Raw genomic sequence first — 21,997 nt, 5'->3', positions numbered from 1 at the left:
AGCTTGCAGTTGTTGTTGCAGCCTAGGTTGAGTGCGTGGAGTGCTGCTGGGTCGTAGCGTCGGCGGGGCGGACGTCCAGGGTTCCTGGTGCTGGTCGCGGACGGGTCGCGGACGGGCGCAGACGTACTTGCCTTTGACGCGCCTTCGGTGCACCAGTGGCCGCCATTAAGTAGGGGTCGGGGAGGGCTGGACAGCTGGGAGGCGGGAGCGGGGAGAGGAGCTGGATTGGGCCGGTCGCGCTGGGGGGGGGGGGGGGGGGGGGGAGGGGCCGCGGGGGCAGCAGCGGCGGGGAAAGGTTAAGGGAGGAAAGAAGGGATAAAGAAAAAAGGGAAAATAAGCAGAAATAAGGCACAAAAGAGCAGAGATGCAGAAAAGGGCAGAAAGGTGAAAGATGGAAAGGGTAGAAAAACGAGTAAAAACGAGTGAAGGAGCAGAGGGAGAGAAAGGGAAAATGGGCAGAAATAAGGCACAAAAGAGCAGAGGTGCAGAAAGGTGAAAGATAGAAAGGGTAGAAAAACGAGTGAAGGAGCAGAGGGAGAGAAAGGGAAAATGGGCAGAAATAACGCACAAAAGAGCAGAGATGCAGAAAGGTGAAAGATAGAAAGGATAGAAAAACGAGTAAAGGAGCAGAGTGAGAGAAAGGAGACAGAGGTCCACTCTACAGGTAAGATTGCGAATCTTGTTAAAACCATTTCAGTGATTTATTAGGAACATCCAATTTGATTTTCAAGATCATTTACCTTATTCACGAGTGTGATTCTTGTTCAGTAGAAATTCTATGCATGCTTTCTCTAGCTCATTACCATATTCACGAGTGCGATTCTTGTTCTATAGTAGTTCCATGAATGTTTTTGGGAACACTTTTAAGTCACATAAAATAAGGAAATATAAGACACTGATTGTTTAGGTGATTGAAAACCTAGTCATAGAAAGACCTAAACCAAATTCTGCCGCTTATGCCTTTGAGCAGTTGATACTGAAGTGAAGTATTATCGCCACAATATAGCGGATCTAAGAAAGGTCAACTAAGAGTCTGATTGTCTGAATAAACGCAAGCCACGAAGCTCTTAAGCTAGTTCCTGATTGAAGGACAGAATCTGATGTCCTAATTTACGTCTTTGTGCGAAGGAAAGTGCGTGTATTTTTGTTTGCGAGTAACTTTTCCTTTTCAGATCTCGTTCCCAGCTGTTCCCTTCTTAATTCCCTTTCCCCCGCTTAATCACTTCAATACTCTGTGTAATCATTACAATCAGAGTTGGAGGTATTGAGAGGTGGGCCCCTTATATCATCACTCCAGACCCTGAGGAAGAAGCAACCTGACAGAATAGTGAGCCCACGAATAATATTCCTCCCGGTCTGAGAGTTTTGACATTATGGCCACCATGGATGATTTAATGAGGGTTATTGTTCAGATGCAAACAGATTTAACTGAAGCTAGGAATGCCACTGCAATGCTCTCTGATAAAGTAGATAGGATACAGCGATTAAGTACTCCGCTTCCTCCTCTCCGTTCTCTGCAGCATACAGACAGAGAAATTACGCTGTTGGGGCAGCCGTCCGAACCAATCGGTGCTGGCTGCGGTGGAGGGGAGGGAGGTTGCCTGCAGCCTTCCTGTTGACGAGAGCCCAGACCACGTCAGACGCATTCAAAATCCAGGACGGCGGGAGTCGGAAGTCTGCAGTCTCGGGAGTCAGCGCGGGAAGCCAAGGTAAGTTTTATATAATATTTTATTATGTATTATTATCCCATATCGCAGACTTACATGACCATTGCGCGCTGCAGAATCTATTGCCGCATTGCTGTTTTAATTATTTTAAAATTAATCTACTTTACTGCGCGCTCGCGCTGTCGATCTTGGCGCTAGGCGCTACCTCTCTCATAGCGTGTTATTAGTACCACTCTTACCCGCACTATAATTGTGACCTCATTCCGCACTTTGCGGGAATTCGAGCGCTTCAGGGCACCTTAGGGCTCCTGGGGACATCGCGCTGCGGTGTTGGTAGCCGCCACCTTGGGTGAGTGAGGGAACCAGGGAGTGCCGAATTGCTGGCGCCATCTTGGTTGGGGGGCTAGTGATCGCACTACAGGACTCTTGCGTCAGGAAGTGCATAAAAGCAGAACTTCCCCATCGACAGGTCAGACTTACTTGACCATTGCGCGCTGCAGAATCTATTGCAGCATTGCTGTTTTAAAATTAATCTACTTTACTGCGCGCTCGCGCTGTCGATCTTGGCGCTAGGCGCTACCTCTCTCATAGCGTGTTATTAGTACCACTCTTACCCGTACTATAATTGTGACCTCATTCCGCACTTTGCGGGAATTCGAGCGCTTCAGGGCACCTTAGGGCTCCTGGGGACATCGTGCTGCGGTATTGGTAGCCGCCATCTTGGGTGAGTGAGGGAACCAGGGAGTGCCAAATTGCTGGCGCCATCTTGGTTGGGGGGCTAGTGATCGCACTACAGGACTCTTGCGTATACGGCTATATATGATGGACGCCCTAAAGCGTGCAGCGTAGGCGCGCAGCGGGCGCGCCGGCGGAGCGCCAGAGGTGCGCCAGAGGTAAGCCCGTTTGCGCCCGTTCGCGCACAGGACGCGCCGGGCGCCGAAAGTTCTGCCTCTCGGAACCAAGATGTAACTTCTTACTCTTATTCCCGCGATGAACTTTTACGCCTTAATCTCGGTTCACTCAGTAACCGAAAGTATAATATCACCAGTAAGCACCCAGTTGCCTTGTCCTGTGGCTTGTTGAATGTGAGATCTCTCATCAAACACTGTGAAGAAATTGCGTTACTTATCGAGTCTTACCATCTAGACGTACTCTTCATGACAGAGACTTGGACAACACCGACTAGCTCGGTGGAACTGGGGACAGCTTGTCCCACTGGCTTCAAAATAAGGCATAATCCGAGGGTGGGAGCCAGAGGAGGTGGAACTGGATTAATTTTTAGGCAGACTCTTTACGTCTCCCAGCTTATCATCAAGGCAATCGCTGGGTGCCAAACTTTGGGTTTCTCCATCAAGGACCAAGGAGGCGTGCTATTCATGGATCTACTATGTTATAGACCCCCGGCTAGCTCGTTATCTGCTGTACCTGAGCTCATAGACTTAATATACGATCTCTCCCACTCCCACACAAAGTTGATGGTGTTAGGGGATTTCAATCTTTGGTCAGAGGGACCGACCAAGAAGGCCTATGTAGAGCTGGTCCAAGCTTGTCATAATATTGAGCTACAACAACTGGTACTCTCCAAAACCCATTCAAAGGGCCATATTCTTGATCTACTTTTTGCTGACGCTTGTCGAACGGCTATACGTGACGTCCTGCCTCAGTGTTGGACGGATCACGCCCTTGTCCAGTTCTCCCTCTCGTGCACTAGTGCTCCATTAAAGAAAGGGAGTGTGGGGGGCACTAGAATGGGGAGACAATGGTCTAGACTCGTCAAACAAACGATCTTGCCCTCTCTGCTGCCAGATGGCTTTGTATTGGCAGCGAATGTGGACGTAAGTTACGAGACTCTCTGTCAGCGAATCTCGGCTTCTCTGGACTCTTTGGCCCCGCTGCGAAAAATCAAAGATAGGACTAATCTTGCTATGCCATGGTACTCGGAAGAACTTCGGCAGCTCAAGCTCCAATGTAAACAGGCTGAGCGGACCTGGAGGAAACAGTACCTGGAATCACATAGAGTCCTCTTCAAACAAGCACTGGCGTCCTATAAAATCCAGATCAAGCTTGCCAAAGCTAGATTCTTAGAAGAATCTTTGATGGCAGCTGTAAATAAATCTCAGGCCTTATTTAAGATCGTAAAGGACCTGGCCCATCCTGGCTGTACCAAAAATGTCATCCCGGCCTCTCAAGCTCTCTGTGATTCGCTAGCACAGGCCTTTGAGGATAAGATTGCCAACATCTTAAACAATCTTCCCTCGTCAACTGGCCGTGCTGTGCAAGATTCCATCTCGTTTGAGAATAGGAAGGAGTGTACTAAATCAGGTGAGCTGAGCAACTTTCCTCTACCATCTTTTGAGGACTTCTGCTCTTTGGCTGACGGGGTGTCCTCTGGCTCACCTTCTGATCCTCTTCCACCCAAATTCTGGAAACTTTTTCGTGAAGACCTGTTTCCCCCACTTTTTAGGTCTCGTAGCGAAAACACAGAGCGTAAGCTCTGTGTCTCGCCAGAGATCTTTTGTTGCTGACTCTGCTTCCCAGGAGACCGCACCTGGCCGCGCGCATCTCGCAAAAGGCGATCGGCGCAGGCCACGCGCTCGCCGTGTCTGTCTCCTGGGAAGCGCATACATACACAGGCACACTTCCCCCTGCACGCATGCGCACACACAGACACACACACGAGCGCACATACACGCACGCACACATACAGAGACCCCCGTCGCGCACACACGCTCGCACACACAAGCGCACCGCCCCCCGTCCCACTTACCGCCAGTCCGGTCTTTCCCCTCATCTCGTGCACAAGCTCCGCTGGACACCAGTTTATGCATCCCCTCTCCTCGCGCGCCACAGTCCACGTCGTACGTCATAACTTCGGGGCGGGGCCATCGGTTGGGGGCGGAGTCCGGCAAGGCGTGGCGCGTTAGAGCTTTGGGATTGTTGTGGCGTCACCAACCGGCGCCGGACCGGAAGTAGAGGAGGCGTCCGAGCTGTGGCAGGTTAGATCCCATGGTGCGCTTTAAGTTTCCTAGTTACGGCTAGCCAGGAGTTTTGCTTCCGTAATTCTTGTGTTATTTCCATTCGTCTTATAAGGCTTGTTTCATCGAACAGATTCATCGAATAAATATCGGCTTTCGATACCAGTTAATCTGTAATTAAGCACAGTTTCGGCAGTAGAAAGCAACGCTGGAACACAATACTATGTGTCATCTTTCTTTTGATATCCGTGACATGTGACGTATTGTCAGCCCCGGACTCGTCTCCCCCACAGGGCAGCTATTAAAAATCAGGCAATGTGTAAAAATCATGTAAATAGTTTCCAGCCGGGATCCGGGGTCCAGCTGGTGCCAACTGGCGGAAATCCCTGAAATGCCGCTTATCAAATTAAATTGTATTTTTGACGCTGGTTGCAGCAGCAAAAGAAATTATATTTTTTGATTTATTTGGTTTTGCAGTGAAATGAGTCCTGATCGGAGGATTAAAAAGAATTCTAAAGGCTAAAATTATTCTGTTTTCCGGTCGGACCCGATGTTGGTTTGAGGGGTACCCCGCCCCTTCCTCTGCAGCCAGGTGCACCCCGAGTATATGGGTGGTACTATAAAATAAACAGAATTCTTGTTTTCCCGTCCGTAAAGGGAAAGAGAAGAGATTGATACATTTCCTGCATGGTTGGGGCGGTTGATATTTTTCTTATCTAAGATCCACTGTTCTCCTCCCTCCCCCAGTTCTCAGCGATGATAAATATACGGATGCTTCTAAGTTCTCTTGTGATGATGGGACGTGCCGAGGCTTCAATGCGCTGTCCGCCCCCCGCCCGCAAGCTCTCAGCAATGAAACATATACTGATGCTTCAATACGCTGTCCCCCCCCAGCTCTCCACAATGAAACATATACTGAGGCTTCAAGGATCTGCTTCGCCCCCTCCCCAAGCTCTCTTGGGATGATGAGATCTGTGCCGAGGTTTCAAGGCGCTGTCTGCCCCCATGCCCCCAAGCTCTCACCGATGAAATATATACTGAGGCTTCAAGGCGCTGTTTCTACCACTCTCTAAGCTCTCTTGTGATGATGAGACATGTGCCGAGGCTTCAAGGCACCGTAGTGGTGTGTACCACTGAAGCTCCCTCGTGGTGCTGCTGTGCTCTGTGTCTCACACAGGGACCGAGATCCTGCACAGAAACTTGCCCTCCTCAGCCTCGCCCCATCCTAACCAAGGCCTCTCTGGGCGGATACGCATTTATTCGGCCTTTTCACAATTTTTTAACCCAGAAGCAGCTGATATAGTTTGCGCTGAATGTGCTTGGTGTTTCGGTGCTCGTGCTTTGAAGTGGTCCCCCCCTTCCCTGTAGCCACCGCCCACCCCCCGCGGTACCTCTGTGATATTTATCCCAGTTTGACTGAGTGAACCATCGGAGGGTCAGAGGCGGATATCCGCTGATTTTTGCTTATATCACGGCTGCCGGCTTTAAAGACAGCATCACCGCGCGAGAGGTAGAAGAGCCTTGAGTGGGCGAGGCCTGGGTGACCGTCAGTTGGAGGGGGGACACGGAGAGACGCCGAGACCCCCCTCCCGAAAAAAACAAACCCTTAGTTATCCCAGGGAGGTCAGTGAACAATCCCTGTGGACTTTAGTGTGGAAAGAGCCCTTCTCGGGCTGGTCATGCACTCTCTGCAGCCATTTCCGGCTCATCGTCCCTTGCACCGTGTGATCTCGGACTCCCCGGGTGACCGTGTGAGAGGAGGCGATATGGCAGGACACAGGGTGGGGCCGTCTGTATCTACAATTCTACCTGCACCCCTTCCCTTCCGGGATCCTAGAGCTGGGACTCAGTGCACTAGGCGCTGCCTCCGCCTATCAGACCCCGGAGCACATGTCTCCCTGGTGAGGTAATTTTTATATTATTGTTCACAGCGGCATATATTAATCTTATTATTAAACCATATACTATATAATATACAATACATAATATATAATATACAACATTATATATAATTGTTATTCTCATCTGGATTATTAAAATTACCATCATCATCTGTATCACTATTCTTTTTATCATCACCTTATCGCCCACGGCATTGTCATTGTAAATGGCAATGTATTTTATTTATGTGTTTGTTTTTAAAACAGATAAATACAAAGCATTGTCATTTACAATGCCAATAGGTTAAAACTCTCGCAAGTGCAAGACCTATTGTATTGCTTCCTGTTGCAGTGGAAGAGAGGAGGAGCGGGGAGGAGGAGGAGTCAGCTACAGAGAGCCGTGCCAATTAAAAGAAAGGTGCAGCTCTCCAAAGTTGATTTTTTCAATATTGTTAGATTATTGTAAGCAGCCACTGCTTACTAAAAGCTTACAATATTGAAAAAATAGATTTGGCCGAACAGCAACTTTCTTTTCTTCATGGCAGCTCGTCGCAGTCTATTTTTTCAATATATTCGTTCTAATACTTCAAGTTAGTCCTGTGGTGCCTTTGCTGTAATTAGGAGTACTGTGCTGCTCTTTGAAGATAAACAAGCATTTGCAATGCAATAGGTCTCTTATTTGCGAGAGTTTAACCTATTGGCATTGTAATTGACAATGCCTTTTATTTACGTTTTAAAAACCAACACATAAATAAAAAGGCAGTGTCATTTATAATGCCAATGGCTCAAACTCTAACAACTGCGAGACCTATTGCATTGCAAATGCTTGTTTCCATCTGTCGCCAGTCTCTCACTTCAGCACGGGTTCCAGATTGCTGGAAATTGGCGGTGGTCTCCCCACTGCTTAAAAAGGAGAATCTGGACCACACATGCCCAGCCAACTTTAGGCCCATCTCTCTCTTGCCATTCCCTATTAAAATTCTAGAGAAACTGGCCACAAAACATCTCTCCAACTTTCTTGAGACTACTGATTGTTTGGATGTGGCTCAGTTTGGGTTTAGACCGGCACATGGGACAGAGTCGGCATTGGTGACTGTTCTCGATGACCTTCGAACGCGTGCCGACCAGGGTCGAGCAGCCTTTTTAGTGCTGCTCGACACGTCGGACGCGTTCGACACGGTCAGCCATGCAATCCTGATCAGGAGACTGACGGAGGCTGGGGTGTCGGGCTTGGCCCTTGAATGTCTGGTGTCATATCTCGATCAAAAGCACCAGGTAGTTGCCCTGCCACCCTTTAAATCCAACATCAGGAGGGTTGGTCAGGGAGTACCCCAGGGCTCGGCCATCAGCCCCATTCTTTTCAATCTTTCTCCCCTGATCACGCTGATTAAATCTTTTGGCATAACAGTCACCAACTACGCCGATGACACCCAACTTATCTTCTTGTTTGAGGGTAAGGACGGGGTGTCACAGGAGGTCTTCCATCGATGCATGAGCACCACGGCAGAATGGCTGGGTAACAACTCCCTACAATTTAACAGCTCTAAAACCGAGGTGCTAAATTGCTCTATGGATCGGACCCCCAGACCCCTACCACAGGGTTTTTGGCCTCATGATTTCCAAGGTACTAGTCTGCCTGCCGAATCGGTTCGGAATTTGGGGGTAATGTTTAGTTGCGACTTACAGCTGGACACATCAGTGAACAAAACAGTGGGCACTTGTATGGCATTACTTGGATCATTGCGAAAGATTTTACCCTTGCTCCCGGTACAGGCCAGACCAGAGGTAGTGCGGAGCATAATTTTAAGTCGTCTCGACTACTGCAACGCACTGCTGCTGGGGGCACCAGTTACTCTGCTAGGAAAACTCCAACGAGTACAGAATTTTGCTGCCAAACTGGCACTCTCGCGACGCCGCCTGGACTCTTCTGCCAAGGCACTTAGGGACCTCCATTGGTTGCCAATCTCTCAACGGGTGAACTTCAAAGCTTTGTGTTTGGTTTTTAGGGCTCTACACGGACAAGGCCCGTCTCCTCTGCAGGATCTTTTCTCATGGTACATCCCTCCAAGACCACTCCGGTCAGCCTCGGCTTACTTGGTGGTAGTACCCAAGTTTCTGAGGTCACGGATGGGTGGTCGGTCCTTCAGGTTTACCGCAGCGCGGCTGTGGAATTCTCTACCGCTAGGCCTGAGGGGCCTGGAAGATTTTTCTTCCTTTAAAAAAGCATTAAAGACCCATCTGTTCCCCAGAACAATGTAAATAGATTGGAAGCTGGAAACATCATGTATTGTGTCATAACAGTCTAAGCGCCAGGATGCCCGTCGGGTGACAGTTATAGCGCTATAAAAGAACGCCTATACATACATACATACATACATATCGCATGTAAATTATACTTAAGTATTTAAATGTTGCCTGTCTCTGCCGGCTTCGGAGTGAGGGGGATTTCGTTAAGGAGGCGGGTTTCAGAGGGGTGAAGAAGAAGCTCTCTAGTCTGGGGGTTGAGGTGGTTTGTGTTGCGCCACGCGCCGGGACTCCTTTACCCTGTCACCCGGGATGCTCAGCTCATGCATGCCTCCTTGTGCGCCGGCTCGGGTCCGTTGGCAGTGGCGTGCAGGTGCTTGGTGCTTCTATGGATGCTCTGAGCTCTTCTTGCGGCTGCGTTTGGCAACCCGTGCCTGACTGTGATGGGGCAGGTGGGACTGCGATATTGCCGTGCCACCTGCCCTTGCTCTGGGAAGAGATGGTCCTGTGCAGTGAGAGCGGTCACGCCTGATTCTTGGTTTCCCGTTCCGACTTCCTTCCCATGTGGTGAGTGCCATTGTGCATGTGCATACATAATAATTAAAAATGAAAACAATATAACATCGAATAAACTCTGAAGACTGTACATTGTTGGCACGTTCCTTGGGTTGCCTTATATAAGGGCCTCTGTGACTGTGTAAATGAGTTGTAACATGTAACCCAATTCAGCCGAAAATACAGTCATGCTTTGCATTCTGTATAAAAGTTCTGAGTAAATAAAGTGCGAGTTTCTCTCATCCGTTTGTGGCAGTAGTTTGTATGTTTGTTTCCATCTCTCATAGTCATAGTGCCAGTAAGCAGGCACAAACGCGTGTCTCGTTAATTCGCTGACACAAGAGAACTGGCGTTCCCCTGCACACCGAACAAGTAGGGACATCAGTGGAGTGACTGGCCTCTGACTAGACACGAACTTGTCAGCACCAGCACCTTCGTCACTCACCTGATTCACACAGTTTAGCTCAGTCATGCTGGTGCCAAATTGTATATTTGGGAGTGAGAGGATAAGGAGGGGCTGACGATCAACGGAGTGTTAAAAACAGTATCTGCGATAGGTTAAACATTAATTAAAATAAGTTTAAATGGCGTCACTGGAGTAAATTGAGAGGGCTGCTACGGTTTGCACGGCGAGCACGTCATGTAAACAGCTCCGTGTGAGTGCACCTCCGACCCAGCAAGAACTCCCTCAGTTCGGAGTGACACTGGACCAACAGGGCAATTGGAGCCACTGGGGGTTGAGTCATGTGTTATTTATTGATAAATTCACTCGGAATACGTGGAACAGCCAGGGTCGGACTAGCACAGCAAATACATCTGGGCATTAAAATGAAAGTGGCCCTCATTAGCGTGTTTCAGCTGAAAAAAAAAGGATCCCACATTTTCAAATCTGGGCAGTTTTCATCGCGTAAATTTAGCCTGTATATGTATTTGCAAGGTATGGAATATACAATGCATTGGTGCCCGCTGCAGGCAAAATTTGCTGTAATATCTGTTTTGTGTTTTCATTCTATTTGAAGCTACTCATAAGCTAAGCCTCTAACCCTGCATGATGGTTTCACAAAATGAATATTTTCTAAAATATGTGATCACTTTATGAACATGCTGAGTTCACTTTCACATAGCGCGCTGCATTAGTTTTGATGTGGAGTTGGTTTCTATTCTTTGTATGGTACTGTGTGGTGTTTGTTCCTGTATTTTTTTCTCCATCGCCAATTTTACGCCACACCAATTTCAAATGTCACCAGCCGCCACTGGTGACTCTGTCCGCAGATCGCAAACTATTACAGCTACGACAAGGGAATAGAGACCTTATTTCCTATTTGTCACATTTCAATAGGTTAATTGCAGAAACCTCGTGGCCTGAAGAAAAGAGGGCAGCACTCTTTTATCAAGGGTTAAAAGATGATCTGAAAGACGTTCTTGCGCAAATCGATCCTCAACCAACTACTTGTTCAGAGTTAGTCAATCTAACTTTACGTCTGGATCATAGACTGTCCGAAAGAAGAACTGACAGGAAAAAATATGATAAATCAAGTTGGAAGTTCGACAGTAAACCCAGAAATCAACTTAGTAGTTCAGAAACAACTACAGAACCAATGGAAATCGGGACTCTTAGGCAACCATTGTCTAAAGATGAAAAAGATAATAGACGTAAAAATGGCCAGTGTCTTTATTGTGGTGGAAAGGGACATTTCGTGAAAGATTGCACAATAAAACCTAAAGGTAAGACTGTGAGTGCTAACAAGTCTGTGGCTGTGACTACAACTGAGAAAACGTCGGGAAACTATTGTGCCCAAGATGTTTAGAAGGGGATCTCTTGGGAACCATCGCCTTCCCTTCAATAAATTCCTGTGTATCCAACTACAAATCTCACTTCCGTTTGGCAGTACAAATTCAGTTGACTTCAAAAATATACCAAATGGAAGTCCTAATAGACTCAGGCGCAACAGGGAATTACGTAGATTTTGAAACAACTCAACGGTTACAAATTGCTTGTGAGAAAAAGGTCACTCCAGAAATTGTGCAAGCAGTAGATGGCAAAATGTTGTCTGGAGGCCCTGTTACCATGCAAACCTCTAAAATTCAGATGTTCTGCATAGATACAAATAACCAACAGCATAAAGAGGAAGTTCATTTCGATGTAATCTAAGCCCCACAATATGGCTTTATTTTAGGAACGCCTTGGCTTTGCTTGCATAACCCTTTAATAGATTGGCAAAAAAGGGAACTTGTTTTTCTTTCTCAATATTGTCACTCCACATGTTTAACACCTTGGGTGCTTGAGAGATTCCCCTCCTGTAATGCATTTCCTGAATCCCCATTGTTCATGACGAGCTCAGCTCGTCATGAGCACAGCTCAACCGTGCCTCATGACGAGCTGAGCTCGTCATGAGCAGCGAAGGGGTTAAAGACCAAAGAATCTACAACAGGACAAATTGCAACCAATGGAAGAGAAAGAAACCGTGCTACCAACTCCCTATGAGGAATTTAAAGAAGTCTTCAGTGAAGCAAAAGCAGCGACCCTCCCTCCTCATTGGTCATACGACTGTCAAATTGATCTTGTGCCTGGTTCATGTGTGCCTAACTGTCGGATATATGCATTATCAGAAAAAGAAAACCAACATTTGAGACAATATCTTGATCAGTACTTGGAAAACGGATTTATACGCCCATCTAAGTCACCTGCGGCCTCTCCGGTGTTTTTTTATTCCTAAGGCAAATGGGGAATTAAGAACTTGTATTGATTTATAGAGCATTGACTAAGATCACAATAAAGAACAAGTACCCCCTTCCATTGATCCCAGTTCTTTTGGACCAGGTGAAGAACGCTGTGATCCACACCAAATTAGATCTTCGAGGTGCGTATCATTACAGCCGGGAGAGGTCTGCACCCGGAGGAGAGAACCGAACGACGCTGGGGCCACCCGGAACAGAGGGAGAAGTGCCACTGTGAGCGAGGCCGGGTTGGGCCTAGCGGAGAGGAGCCGCAGGGCGTGGCCTTGGGCCCCGGCGAGGCAGTCCGACTGGGTGGCCCCAGACTACGCGAGAGCCGACTCCGGAGCGGAGGATCCGGCCCGCGCGTTGACAGCGCGAGGCCCCTGGGACGACACTGTCCGGGGGCTACTGCGGACCCGCGAACACACGGTTGCGGTGGTAGCGGCAGAGACAGATCTCTGAAGGCGGACGGGCTGGCGGCCAGGCGAAGTGGGCCCGACCGCGGAGCACGGCGGACGGAACACAGAACCCGAGCCCCAGGGACTGAGGTGAGGAGCAGCGGGGAGGAATCGTTCCCGAGTGGTGGCTGAGAGTGTCGGCGCGTCGACCAGGCCCAGAGGGTTTCGGAAGCGCCGAGGTAGAGCCCACAGGGGGAATCGAACGGAAGCGCCTGATTCGCACTGGAGTTTGCTTCCGCCATTTTGAGCCACTCGCTGGTCGGAGCTGCCCCTTGTGTGGCATCCTAGAAGCCCTACTAGGCCCCAAGACTGCGAGCAGAACACAAGTGCCCGGACAGGAGCAACCGGACACCAGTGACTGGTGTCCTGGTCCAGCTGCGGACACCCTGGGGTTTGGGCAGTGACAGAGTGTAGTCTCCTCGGCACCGGAGCGGGGAAAGGCGGGCTCCTGGCGCAGCCCTAGGTGAGCTCCCCTGAATACCGGACCGACCCGTCGAACTTTCTTGCACCCTCGTTGCCGGAACCCACGCCGTCAAGCAGCACTGGTGGTGTCCGGGCCGGGGAGGCCCTGAGGGCCATGTCCTCGGGGAGAATCCAGAAGGACAGGACTATTAAGGATCTATTCACTCCCAGCACAATGGGGAAGCGGACGGACACCGCCACATCCAGCCAACGGACCGGCACAGAAAAGAAGTCCAGGGACTCTCCACCCTCTGGAAAGGCGGACATTGAGGAGACTATCACAAAGACCTTTCTAGAATCCCTCTTCGCTGGCCTGCGAGAGGACATCCACGCGTTGAAGAGGGAACTACAGGAGGAAATACGGGAAGTCCGACGCGACACTGACGCCATAGGAGAAAGAGTGGCGGACCTAGAGACCAAATGCGATGGGCGAGATGTAGAAATAGAGGCGCTGCGGCAAGAAATAGTCCGTATTCACGACCAACAGGTGGACCTCCAGTCTCACGCCGAGGACCTGGAGAACCGCTCCCGGCGGCACAACATCAGGATTCGGGGAGTGAAGCAGGCTCCCGACACAGACGACCTCTTCCATTTCACCCAAGGCCTCTTCAACCACATCCTGGGCCGACCAGCGGACTCAACGCTTCGGTTGGACAGGGCCCATAGGACGAGCCCGCCCAGGGCGTCCTCCTCCCAACCGGCCCACATCATGGTCTGCGTGCAGGACTTCCGCACGAACGAGGAGATCCTTAGCAAAGCGCACCAGATGGGAACCATCTCATATGGTGCCCACTCGCCGACTCTATATCAGGACCTCGCCTCCATCACCCTGGAGAAACGACGGTCATTCCGACCGATCACGGCAGAACTGCGACGCAACATCGCATATAGCTGGGGTCACCCCTTTCGCCTGGTGTTTAAGCTGGACAACAAGGTTCACCAGTTGCGGTCTTTCAGGGATGCATGCAAATTGCTAGGCCTCGAGGAACCGACGGAGGATGACGATCAGCCTGGAGGGGGAGCAAATGGCACGCCCGGCCGCGCAAGAGATCGAAGATGGTCGCCGTGCTGCGGTAGAAACCGTAGCGCTGGGACTGGCCACCTCCGACAGCGGATAACTAACGATGAGGTGGCACGAGGGCTTTTGATGAGACAGTGGGGATAGTGGCCGACTGAGTCGGCGGCGGGGGGGAGGTATTGGACTCCGACACATTCCCCCGAAGGTGTCCCAACCTCCTCGTCTACAACTATGGACGTTGGACAGGACTATTTTTGGTATTCTTCAAGTTGGGGAAAGGGGAGGGAGGGTGGTCTCCTTAGCAGGTGGAGGGGTGGGGAGAGACTGTTTTGCTTCTTTGGCCAGTCAGGAAAAGGGAGTTTCTGGACTGGGAGAGACCTTTCCCATTCATCTCTCGATGAAGGACTATTAATGTTGGCATCTTGGGATTGCGGGGGGTGGGGGGCTGTCAAGGGTTTTGTTCATTGTGGGGAGGGGGGTGTTGTTGGTAAGGGGGAGGAACTCCGGATCCGAGTGAATGTTGGACTGAAAGGGTGTGGCGAATTGCGCAGATCTGAGGGTCCAGGGTGGCCGGGGCAGCTGCGAGACAGGGCTTGGCTGACGTTTTGGCCACTGGAAGTTTTCTCAGAGAGCGTGTGGGGTATGACTCCTTATGCCTGCGACTGAGTTGAATGTGCTCACGTTGTATGTGCGTGGGCACAGTCCGGTTAAGCGGTGAGCGGTGCTGTCCCTGCTGGAGAATTCAAAAGCAGATATCTGTCTCCTCCAGGAAACGCATTTGCTAACTAAGGATTGTCATAGGCTTAAATCCCGTCACTTTCCGACACAACTTTTCTCATCCACGACCACAAAGACTGCTGGGGTGGCGCTCCTGGTGTCAAAGCGATTTAAGGGGAAGCAGTTACACCGGGGGACAGAGGTTAAAGGGCGACTCCTATCCTGCAAGTTCTCACTGGGTGCTCACACCTTCACGGAGATTGCGGTTTATGCGCCAAATGAGGGGCAGGAGAAGTTCTTCCACCAAGTGCTTACTGAAGCAGCGGCGGCACCTGATAGACACGTCCTGGTTGGGGGGACCTCAATTTAGTTTTTGACAACCTACTTGACAGGTCAGCGCAGCGATCCACGCAGGCAGGTACTTTATCGGAGGGGGGACGGAACAGATTGTCAGAACTGGGTATGACGGACTTGTGGCGCTCCCTCCACCCGGGCGACCGGGACTACACATATTACTCCAACGCTCACAAAACCTATGCGCGCCTAGAGTTCGAGGCATGTGGGCTGCTGAATTCATATCTGTGCATAGATCGCCACCTAGTGTTGGGTCCGGATGATTGCACATTGTTGTCCTGGAAGAGTCTTCGAAGTATCACGAGATAGGTGGCTCCTCCCCTGGACTACAGTGCGCATGGGCATCGCCTCCATCCCCAGATTGTTTTTTTCCGCCATTGGGTTCGGATGTGTTTCGGTTCCCTCTGTCGGAACCGATAGTTGTTCAACTTCTACTCGAGACCAAAAGGTCTTTAGGCTGGGCGTCGGTATCGTTGCGTACGGGTTTCTATCTGTCTCTCAGCTCCGATCTCTTGCTGCCCTTCCACGTGCTTTCGGCGCGGTCGGGCCTGTACTACACTCTTGCTATGGAGCTAACTCCGTTTAAGAAGTGCCCGTTGTGTCACTCTAAATACTCGCACCTCGACGTGCACCCGGTGTGCAATACCTGCTTGTCGCCGGATCATCGTGAGGACACCTGCATGGCGTGTTCGAAATTCAGGAGCAAGAAGACTTTAAAGATTCGTCGGGCCAATAGGCTCCAGGCTAGGTTATCGGCCACGGCGCCCCCGCCTGACGACATTTTCCAGGAATATGTCGAGGGAGAAGACGACGTGCAAGGTTCGGACTCTAATCCCGCATCCGAGGGTGAGGCCTACGACGCGGGTGAGGAGAACTTTGACGAAGTCACCGACGAGGTAGGGGACGACGATCAGACTTTTACCACGATGGGAGATAGCTCAGAGGAAGAGCATCCCCAAACTGACTCGGGGGTTGTTCCCCTTCATACGGCCCAGGTCGAGGGATCGCCTTCGGGCCTTACCCAAGATCTAACTATGAGTCCTACGTCCCCGCCTCCGGGCCCGGTCACGGACACTTATGAACAATCACTTACGTCGAAGAAAACGAAAGTGAAACAAATTGGTCACACATCCTCGGATGCGAAACCGAAACTGAAAGTGGCGCAGGTGAAGAAGGTTCTGGAGGTGTCAACTTCCAAGAAAACCAAAATGGCCGACTTGAAGAGCCACGCCAAAATGGCGGACCCGAAGCCCTCGGGGTCGGTGCCGAAGGCGAAGTCTTCCGACGCGGCTGCGTCGGCGCCGAAAGGGGTCGCGGACCCGAAGACTGCTTCGAAGAAGCGTCAGGGCGACGACGCGCATAGGCATGGGGCGTCGGCCCCGAAGACGGTGCCTGCCGGCGATCAGGCTCTCGGAGATGAGGGGTCGCTCGAACTGGCCCAGCCCTCTCCGGCCTGGACAAAGAAGGTAGCGGAATCCTTGCAGCGGATTCGCAAGGCCAGTGTGGTTCCCGCACAGGACGCCAGTGCGCCTAAGCTGACGCCTAAGCCTACGAGGGAGCAAACGCCTATCCGTTTCACCCTGCCGCCCAAGTCGGCGCCGAAGGCCTTCGCACCGAAACAGGGCGGACCCTCGAGGGAGGTGTTAACGCCGAAGGCTGCCTTGGCGGTGTCGAAGCTGCGTCTCCAGCCGCTTGCGGAGGAGGAACGTCGTGCTGTAATAATCGACGCCAACACCGGAAAACTGTCGCTCCTCAAACGGAAGATCACGACGGAGCCGACGTTGGAACCCTTTAAGATTCCTCTCAAAAACAAAAGGGACTCCGAGGACTCTCCGGCTTTGGTGGAACCTGTGTCCCCGCAAACCCTAGGACACTCGCCGACGCATTCCGCAGCAGCCGATGCGGACGAGGAAGGTGACGAGTACAACTATCCGGCGTACTCGGATCCGGAGGAGGAGCACGTACCGTGGTCCGCCGGAGGCGACACGGAGGACCCGCAGTCGGCTCAGGACACTCAACTTTTCGCAACCAAGACGTCCCCGTCTGAGGACTCGGCGGCCTTCAATGCTCTGATAGAGAGAGCTGCTGCTAACCACGACGTCGAGCTGCACTCGGACCCCGTGGATGTGGACTTCTTGTTCGACACCTTCTCGGTAGCCGAAAAGTCTGTCAAAACACTACCGATGCTGAAGGGGGTGCTGAAACATGCAACGGAGGTTTTCAAGGAGCCCACCCGAGCGTGTGTGGTCAACCCTCGCATCGACAAGAAATATAAGGCAGCGCCCACGGATCCCACATATATTAAGGGACACTTGCCACTGGACTCCTTGGTGGTTTCCAACGCTCGGAAGAGGGCGAACTCTCAAACTACTGGTGACGCTCCTCCCCCAGACAAAGAGTCCAAGATCTTTGAGGCCTCAGGCAAACGAATTGCTGCACAGGCAGCTAATATCTGGAGAATATCTAACACCCAAGCATTACTTGCACGTTATGATAGAGCTCATTATGACACATTAGAGGCCATACTGCAACACTTGCCTGACCAATACAAGGAGGCGGGAGAGATGCTCATTCAGGAGGGTAAACTCATTACGAATGCATCCATCAAATGTGCACTGGATGTGGCAGACACAGCCTCCAGGGCTATCAAACCAGTGTGCTGCTTCGACGCCATGCCTGGCTTAGAATTTCGGGGTTCAAACCCGACATCCAAACTATGATCCTCAATCAAACAGTGAATCCTGACCACCTGTTTGGCCCTGAGGTGGATGCCACACTGGAGAAAATGAAAAAAGATACGGAAACTGCCAAGTCTATGGGGGCTCTACAAAGTCAGCAGTTTCGGAGTGGTTCCTTTCGCCGCTCAAACTCCAGAGGCACCTCAAGGGGACAGGCGTCCCAATCAACCCAATATTACAAGAGTAACACCCAAGCCTCGTATAACAACAAGGGTCGAGGTGGTTACAGAGGCAATAATGTCAAGGGCAGGGGACGTGGAAACAATAGTTCCAGGTCCACCACCACCAACAAACAGTGACGTCTTGTCACTGCCCCCCGACCATGCAACACCGGTCGGGGGGAGACTCCAGCAGTTCCTGCCGGCGTGGAAGACCATCACCACGGACAGGTGGGTGAGGTCTATTATCCAGTACGGGTACTGTCTAGAGCTTACGTCCATTCCGCCGGACATACCCCCAAGGAGCCGTCCTATGTCAGGCGAGCACTTGACCTTGTTGCAGCAAGAAGTTCTAGTCATGCTGCAAAAAGGGGCGATAGAGCTCGTTCCATTGCAAGAGCGGGGAACAGGGGTTTACTCCCTGTATTTTCTGATTCCCAAGAAGGACGGATCCCTCAGGCCGATCCTGGACCTCAGACCCCTGAACTGGTACATCCTCTCGGAGCACTTCCATATGCTCACGTTGCAGCAGGTGCTTCCCCTGCTTCAACAGGGGGACTTCCTGGCTACGCTGGATCTGAAAGATGCCTATTTTCATATCCCCCTGCATCCTTCCCACAGGAAGTACCTCAGATTCACGATCTTAGACCAGCATTACCAGTTCAAGGTTCTGCCGTTCGGGGTCACCACGGCACCGAGAGTGTTTACCAAGTGCCTAGCGACTGTGGCAGCGCATCTCCGTCGCCAGCACGTCCACGTCTTTCCCTACCTGGACGACTGGCTCATTCAAGCAAGGACAGAACAGCAGTGCGTCGACCACGTGTCACGCACCATTCATCTCCTGCACGATCTGGGATTCTCTCTGAACTACCCAAAGTCCCATCTCCAGCCCGCCCACGTGCGACAGTACCTGGGCGCGACAATCAACACTCTGGCAGCCACCGCGCAGCCAAATTCAGTGAGAATCGCCAGTATCCAGGCGCTGATCCAACGATTCAGACCCCAACACTCGCTTCCAGCGAAGGTGTTCATGCAGTTGATAGGCATGATGGCCTCCTGCATCTCCATTGTCCCACACGCGAGACTACATATGCGCCCGCTTCAGGAGTGCCTTGCACGTCAGTGGACTCAGGCTCACGGGCAACTGACAGACCTAGTGTTGGTGAGTGGTCGGGCATACAACTCTCTGCATTGGTGGAATCCACACAACCTTTGCAAGGGCCGACCATTCCAAGAGCCTGTCCCACAGATTATCCTGACGACGGACGCCTCTCTCCAGGGATGGGGAGCGCATGTACTCCATTACACTGTGCAGGGACTATGGACACTACAGCAAAGGAAGATGCACATCAATGTGTTGGAACTGATGGCAATCTTCATGGCCTTGAAGGCGTTCAAAGTACATCTGTGCAACAAAGTCGTGTTGATCCGGACGGACAACATGACGGCCATGTACTACATCCAGAAGCAGGGAGGCACACACTCTCCACAGCTGTCTCATCTGGCTCAGAGCATGTGGAAGTGGGCCATTCAGAGGAACATCTTCCTCATGGCAGAGCATCTCCCGGGCAAGGACAATCAGATGGCGGATCTGCTCAGCAGGCACAGCCATCAGATGCACGAGTGGGAGATACATCCATCAGTACTCCAACTGTACTTCCAAAGGTGGGGTCATCCAGAGATAGACCTGTTCGCCACAAAGGAGAACGCAAAATGCCAAAGCTTCGCCGCCAGATTCCCACATCCCCAATCACAGGGCAATGCGATGTGGATGAACTGGTCAGGCAAATTTGCGTACGCTTTTCCCCCAGCACCTCTGATACCGCTGGTGGCACGCAAGCTCAGGCAGCACTCGATGACTCTCATCCTGGTTGCTCCAATGTGGGCTCGCCAACCATGGTACACCACGTTTCTAGAACTGTCCGTGGTACCGCATCAAAGGCTTCATCTCACTCCCAGCCTTCTGACGCAGAGCCATGGCGACATTCAGCACCCAGATCCGCAACAGCTCAACCTGGCGATCTGGCTCCTGAAGTCCTAGAGTTTGGCTACCTCAATCTTCCTCCCGATTGCATGAACATCATTCGGGAGGCAAGGAAGCCCACTACCAGAGCTTGTTATGCGGCTAAATGGAAGAGGTTTGTCATCTACTGTGCTAACCACGATATTGACCCTCTAGATGCTTCCATTCAAAACATCATTTGCTATCTTTTCCACCTGTATCAATGCAATCTGGCATACTCTTCCATCCGCATTCACCTGTCTGCTATGGCAGCATACCTCCAGAATAGGCAACACCTGTCACTCTTCAAGGTCCCTGCTATCAAAGCCTTTCTGGAAGGACTCAAAAGGGTCGTTCCACCAAGGACCCCACCAGCTCCAGAATGGAACCTCAATGTGGTTCTTACGAGACTGATGGGTCCTCCCTTTGAGCCACTGCACTCTTGTGAGCTTCAGTTTCTGACTTGGAAGGTTGCGTTCTTAGTAGCAATTACATCGCTACGGAGGGTTAGCGAGCTGCAGGCGCTCACCATCCAAGAACCTTACTTCCAGGTACATGCTAACAGGGTGGTGCTCCGCACTAACCCTAAATTCCTACCCAAAGTGGTATCCCAATTCCACTTAAACCAGACAATTGAATTGCCGGTGTTTTTCCAAAACCCGGAGACACTGGCGGAGCGCATGCTCCACACCCTTGATGTTAAGAGGGCCTTGATGTATTATGTAGACAGGACAAAAGATTTTCGCAAAACCAAGCAGCTTTTTGTTGCTTTTGCCACTCACCACAAGGCAAACGCTATCTCTAAAGCAGGGATTGCTAGGTGGATCGTAAAGTGCATTCAGATCTGTTACGCTAAAGCTAAGCGCACTCTCACTATCCCACCGAGGGCCCACTCCACCAGGAAGTTGGGGGCCTCAATGGCTTTCCTAGGTAACATTCCCTTAGAAGATATCTGTAGAGCAGCCACATGGTCTACCACACATACTTTCACTAAACACTACTGTGTAGACGTGCATTCCAAACAGCAGGCAGCTGTTGGTCAGGCTGTTCTAAAAACGCTTTTTCAGACTGCTGCAGCTGGCACGGGCGGCCGCAGATAATGGAGGGACTGCTATGTATTCTATGCACAGATATGAATTCAGCAGCCCACATGCCTCGAACTGCAAATGCTACTTACCAGTATGCATCTGTTCTTGGCATGTAGGGCTGCTGACATTCATATCGCCCACCCTCCTCCCCGGCACCTGTAGCAGCTGCAGAATTCATTCATATACATACATATGCTCATAGCATGGTCATCACTCACATTCTTCACTCCATCTCTGCCAATGGCTAAAAACAATCTGGGGATGGAGGCGATGCCCATGCGCACTGTAGTCCAGGGGAGGAGCCACCTATCTCGTGATACTTCGAAGACTCTTCCAGGACAACAATGTGCAATCATCCGGACCCAACACTAGGTGGCGATCTATGCACAGATATGAATGTCAGCAGCCCTACATGCCAAGAACAGATGCATACTGGTAAGTAGCATTTGCATTATTTTCTAACATCCACTTCATTTAGAGCGCTGGCGGCAAGCGTTGAGATAGGAGCAGCAGCCCTTTCCGATCATGCACCACTCACAGCGGTGTTTACTTTTCCACCGGTGGGGCGCAGTGCCCGTTGCTGGAGACTGAGGGACACGCTGCTGCACAGACAGGGGGTTGTGGCCAAGATCAAGGAAGCTATAGCTGAATACCTGGTACACAACACACCGACGGACACTTCACATGCAACACATTGGGCAGCACTCAAGGCAGTCATACGGGGCGAGTTCATTGCAATCGCGGCAGCAGAAAATGCGGAGAGGGCCCGTAAGAGAGACAAGCTCTCTGCCCGCACGAAAGAATTGGAGCAGGTACACCAGAGGACAGGGGCGCCGCGGGTGTGGAAACAGTTGTGAGTGGCACTTCAACAGTTAGCAGCACTAGATCAAGATAGAGCAGAATACGCAGCACTACGGGTACGACATGCATACTACACGGGAGGTGACAGATGCGGGAGGCTGT

Source organism: Lissotriton vulgaris, chromosome 12 (assembly GCF_964263255.1).
Source record: "Lissotriton vulgaris chromosome 12, aLisVul1.2, whole genome shotgun sequence".
In the NCBI taxonomy this organism is placed as follows: Eukaryota; Metazoa; Chordata; class Amphibia; order Caudata; family Salamandridae; genus Lissotriton; species Lissotriton vulgaris.
The sequence above is the reverse complement of the archived record's forward strand: the minus strand, read 5'-3'. Positions refer to the sequence as shown.